Raw genomic sequence first — 5,912 nt, 5'->3', positions numbered from 1 at the left:
GAGGAAATGAGACCGGTGACGATTTTGGTACTTTTAAATGTGGTATTTTATATTAAGTTGAGGTTGGGACATTTTAAATAATTTATTTAGGTTAGCATTTAAAAGCCTTATTTATGTATGTAGTGATTTAAGAGTTTAAAACTTTTAAAGTTAGAATTTTTGTATTTTATTGTGCTAATTAGAGAGTTTTATAAAATTAGTATGTAGTTATTTTAATTGAGGAGCTTGATTAAATTAGGGTGTTAACCTTTAATTAGTATTTTAATTAGTTAATTTAGCTATAATTTTTCATAATTAAAAAAACACACACACACACGTTTTATACACTCACACACACTTACACGTTTTTACACACACTAAAAACCGATTCACACACACACACATTCAGATTTTTATTTCAAAGAAAAAGACTAGGGTTCTCTTTCCCAAGTGCAGCCGCCCAATCCTTCAGAAACTTTTTTCCAGCACGTTTTGTTGATTTTATTGCAAGAAAAACGTGCCACGTTCGTTCCAGATCAACCTCGCATCTCTCGTCGTTTCGGAGTCGTCGTTCGGTAATTCTAATTATCAAAAGGAACATATATTCTATTTTTCCTGCGTCGATCATGTAATAGTATGTGTTGCATTGTTTTTATGCGTAAAAATACATGTGTGAAGTGTAAAGTTTGAGCGGTAATTTTTTAGTTCGCATTTTGAACGTTTCTGGATCTGAAAATCTCGTTTTTACTGTTCTTTTTTAAAAAAATGCGATTTTTAGGTCGCGAATTTGAGAAAACCTTCAACATGAAAATCCTATAACTTTTCAATACCTTCGATTTGATATAAAATTCGAAGTATTTGGATAAAAATTGAGTGAGTTATGGTGATATTAGTGGGACTGCTCAAACTGCATTTTCTGAAAATATGTTATTGATGTGTTCTTGAAGTTTATGAGTTACAGACTTCGTTGGGAACCTTTGGAGGATCGCTGCTGCGTTTGGGTATTGTGAGTATGACATTGAGATAAATTTTGGTGCTTAGTCTTGTGTCGGTAGGAACTTGGTTGTATTAGAAGTCGTAGGAAGTATTTTGGTGTCAAAATTCATGTTAGGGATTATGTTGCGTAGTTGTTGTGCGTCGTCGTTTTCGGGACTTTTGTTTGAGTTGAATCCCCGTCATAGCGTCCTAGGATGAGTCTCGATAGATTGGTTCATGATTCATATGATTTAGTAGGAGTTTTAAGCTTCGTTTCGCGGAGTCCAGAATACTCGGCGCCCGAGCGGTAATATTTTAAAGCTCGAGGGCCACTCGTTCTGTCCGAGTATTTTCCCCAAAAGGTTCGGCGCTCGAGCGGTAAGGTTTTACTGCCCGAGCGCGGCCCCATCTGTAAAAATATTTTTTTTCTTACTTCTTTTCAAGTTCTATAGTGGGTTCATGTCTTTTATTTTTTGGGAAATGTTCACACATTATTTTAGAGATTGTTCGAGGTTCGATGTAATGGGTTAGTACGACGATTTAACGAGATCAAGTCCCGAGTGATCTAGAATGTCATAAGCTATCTATTTAATTCGGTGGTGAACAAGAATACCTATGTCTAGGTATGCAAGTTAAGTGTTGAAATTCATGTTAGTATGCACAGCAGTGGCCCCAAGCGAGATCCAACGAATCTCTCAACACCAAGTAAGTATGTTTGACGTGCAGAAAAAAATATTTTAAGTTTTTGAGGTATGCTGAATGTCTTGTGACCAAATTATGTTTAGGATTGGAAAGCGTTAAATTATGAACGGGGACCAATCCGCCCGTTAAATTATGAACGAGTTTAGATCGAGATTGGAAAGCGTTAAATTATGAACGGGGACCAATCAGCCTGTTAAATTATGAACGGGGATCTCATGTATGTGGTGGCAGTGGATTCGTCCCTGTCAGCCCAGTATTGTGGTTTAGTCTGATAAGGCGATTATGTTAGGGTCACTTGCATTGAAACATAACTCTACGCAAAATGATGAAGCTATGTATGTTCAAGTATGCAGGCTTGTTTAAGAAAAGTTTATGTTAATGGCACGTCTAAGTATGTATGCACGTATGTTCAGGTTTTGATATGCAAGTCAAGTTTTAAGTATTTATGTTCTATTTTAAAGTTGCATGTGATCTTATTATGTAGTACTTGTTATTTCAAGTTTATACGTGTTGAGTCTTTAGACTCACTAGACTTGATCGATGCAGGTGAGGATGTTTATGAAGAGGCTGGAGGTGGGGACCAAGGAGCAGGCTTGGATTGAGCGGGAGGCTAAACTCGAGGACCGTAATGTTTTAAGTCTTATGAAAACATTTAATACTTTTGTCAAACTTTAAACTTCAAACCTTTTTTGCAACAATTTGTGAGACGTATAGTTTATTTCTTTTGTCGAATTTTGAATTTTCACGTTTATTTAAGAAAATTTTTAATTTTTTCGCAAATTTTTAAGTAGTAAAAAGTACGCTACGCTACATTGGGTTGTGCCGCAGAATCCAACAGAGATCCGTAGTTTCCTTGGGCTAGCAGGATATTATTGGAAGTTTATTCAGGGATTCTCCTCTATCGCAGTTCAACTCACGTATTTGACAAAGAAGAATGCTAAGTATGTGTGGAGCGATGAGTGTCATAAGAGCTTCGTTACTTTGAAGCAAGCTCTTATTTCAGCACCAGTATTGACCATGCCTTCAGGACCCGGAGATTTGTTTTGTATACCGATGCTTCGAAACTCGGTTTATGTGCAGTGTTGATGCATCATGAGAAGGTGATAGCGTATGCTTCTCGTCAGTTGAAAATCCATGAGAAGAATTACCCTACCCACGATCTAGAGTTGGCAGCCGTAGTTTTTTCCTTGAAAATTTGGAGGCATTATTTGTACAGAGAGAAGTGCCAGATTTTTACCGACCATAAGGGCCTCAAATACTTCTTTACACAGAAAGAGCTGAATATGCGTCGGAGGAATTTGTTGGAACTAGTCAAGGAATATGATTGTGATATTAGGATAACCGCAAAGAAAACAGTTACCTACAATGACATCGACTCGACAGGCAAAGAATGCAATAATGCAAAACGTTCAGAGATGAATGTATGTGATGCACCTGTGTCTATCAACACATATGCAGGATAACCGCAAAGGAAACAGTTACCTGTATTGACATCGTCTGGTGCCTCCTGCGCCTGCTCCTCTGTCAGCGCAAACACTCTAGCCTGCTGCCTGGGAGGTTGACTCACTGTCTGACTACCTCCTGGTCTCTGCTGGGTCTGTGTAGATGGTGGCTGGAAGGAATGTACAGAGGATGCCTGTCTCTCCATCTGTGGCACTGATGCTGATGACCCTGTACTCTGGAATCGTTGTGCACCTCTCTGGGGACAAACTCTGGCAAAGTGTCCCGGTTGCCTACAGACGTTGAAGCGTCCCATAACTCCTTGACACTGCTCCGTGGCATGTCGCCCTCCGCACAAACTGCAATACGCGCCACTATAATCTGAACCCTGACCCCTCTGTCGGGATCCACTTGAGCTCGATGAACTACTCCCGGATTTCTTAAACTGCTTGCCCTTAGCCTTCAGAAATTCCTTCTTGCCACTACTACTAGATCCACTGTCAAATCGAGGAGGAGGTGGTGAAAACTGAGTCGTAAGCTGTGGCGGTCTCTGCCCCTGAACACCGTAGGAAGCCCCTCGCTGCCTGATCAAGCCAGCCTCTGCTCCTTCGCTCGGTTCAGTGCCTCCGAAAAAGTATTAGGCCGTCCCGTGTTCACCAAAGTAAAGACATCTGGATTCAACCCGTTGATGAACTGATCGGCCACTGCCTCGTCGTTCCCTGCCACATGCGGTGCAAATTGAAGCAACGCAGAAAATTTAGCAACATACTCCTCGATGTTCCACTGTCCCTTCCTCAGATTCGCAAATTCAGCTCCTTTATCTTTTCGGTAGGAGACGGGGAAAAAGCGCTGGTAGAACCCATCGTTGAAGACTTTCCACGTAATGTCAATGCCTTGGTGCTCCAAAGCTCTCTTTGCAGTCAACCACCAGCTCTTTACAACCTCTTGCAGCTGATGCCCTATCAATTTCTCACGTCGCTCATCAGTATATGCCAAAGACTCAAACAACATCTCGATATCATCAAGCAAGCTCTCGCACTCTACTGCACTCTCTGTGCCCTTCAGCGTAGGAGGATGGAAAGACTAAAACCTCTTCAGTAAGGTTTCCATCGGCGTAGCGGTGACATCCATCTGTGTGCCTGATGTGCTACCCTGCTCCGGCTGTGGTATACGTCTAGGCGGCATAAATCTGATTATCAAACTGATTAGTACACAATCAATACCATCTGTCTCAGCCCTCCTCTGATCGTATACCTCTGATCGAGAATCGGTTCTGATTCAGGCTTGACGAGTATATGCTGTAAATCAATTCTAATACAATACAACATATAATAGAAAAGGCAATAAATCATGCTAGCACATCAAAAGCAAGGAAGATGACTCGATCTACCCCGCTCATTCTATTCTATATCAGTCTACAGAACCTACAGCTCTGATACCACCTGTTGTGGGGTCCCGGGTTCTAACTCAATTCTTTTGGGATTTATTGGATCTTTGCTCGAAAATGTGGGTCAAAATTTTGCTTTTAACATTAATTCAAATGTATAATTAAAACATAATCTGTCTCTATAATAATTAACAACATAGTGTACATACAAATCTGTTTAGTACAAACATACACTAATATTCAAATACCAACTACACACATAAGTGGTACAAGTCTAGTAGGAAAACACTAGAAATCTTCAACGCCCGAGATCTCCACGCTATCATCAATCTCTCATCTAGCTCGAGACCCAGATCCTTCCCCACCTGTTGCCATGCACACATACAGACACGACAACAGCCGGATAACTCCGATGAGACCCAATCCCAGTATAAAACATGGAGGTAAGCAATGTAATTAAATCAAGTACAAAAGCATAGCATATTTCAATTAACATGAAGTATGATCTAAGACATGTAGAAGAATACAAATTTGTATTCAACATTTAGTTCTTGACTCGATTCATTTCTAATCTAGGGTTCCCGGTGTGAATAAGACGGTCTATCACCTACCCAACCACTCGGGGTGACGGTACGTCTTATTCCTAGACTTCGGTCAACTCTGTATCGAGAGTCTTCACATAGAGAAAATCTACTACTATGCGTCGATACACCGAAACGTCTAGTTTTGGCCGATCTGCCAATATCTCCTATCTCAGGACTTGAATATAAATCAATAAACAAGACATTGAATAATCAAATGTAATAACAATCTAGTATGTGATTTAGGGAAACTCGTATCGAATCTGAATCGAGTTGTGCAATCCCGTGACCACATGAATTATACCTTTCTTCGCACAATGTCTGTCGAGATCTTGAAGTCGGAATGTCGGGTCTGACAATAATAACTCTTAAAGGCAATGTAGACACACATTCTATCAATATACATCTCAAGCAACTCATATACAAAGCTGAAATCGGTTTTAATACAATTCGACGGCGTAACGGCGAAAGTCTTTGATACCGATAACTCTATAATATCATACTCAATAACAAGCAACTCATACTATCATTAAAACATCAACATATATTCTGAAATCTGCATAATTTCCACATAAAATAAGCTGGAAAATCGAACCCATAGCATACGGTTTCCAAATTTCGATCCGGTAACGAATATATCATGCTCAATATCTCAAGAACACAATATCTTCAACAACATCACAACTTCTCCAACACATATATTTCAAATCATGCTAAAAGTGAACAATACTTACATCCTTGAGTAGCAAATGATGAGAGGAGTTCGAAACCGAAGTCGGATCTAAAATTGGATGACTAGTTGTTGCAAAATCTCAATTCTAATATGAATAAGCTTTGAAGGAAACCAA

This window comes from Primulina eburnea, chromosome 7 (genome assembly GCF_022965805.1).
Source record: "Primulina eburnea isolate SZY01 chromosome 7, ASM2296580v1, whole genome shotgun sequence".
Taxonomy (NCBI): Eukaryota; Viridiplantae; Streptophyta; class Magnoliopsida; order Lamiales; family Gesneriaceae; genus Primulina; species Primulina eburnea.
This window is presented reverse-complemented; position numbering follows the sequence as displayed.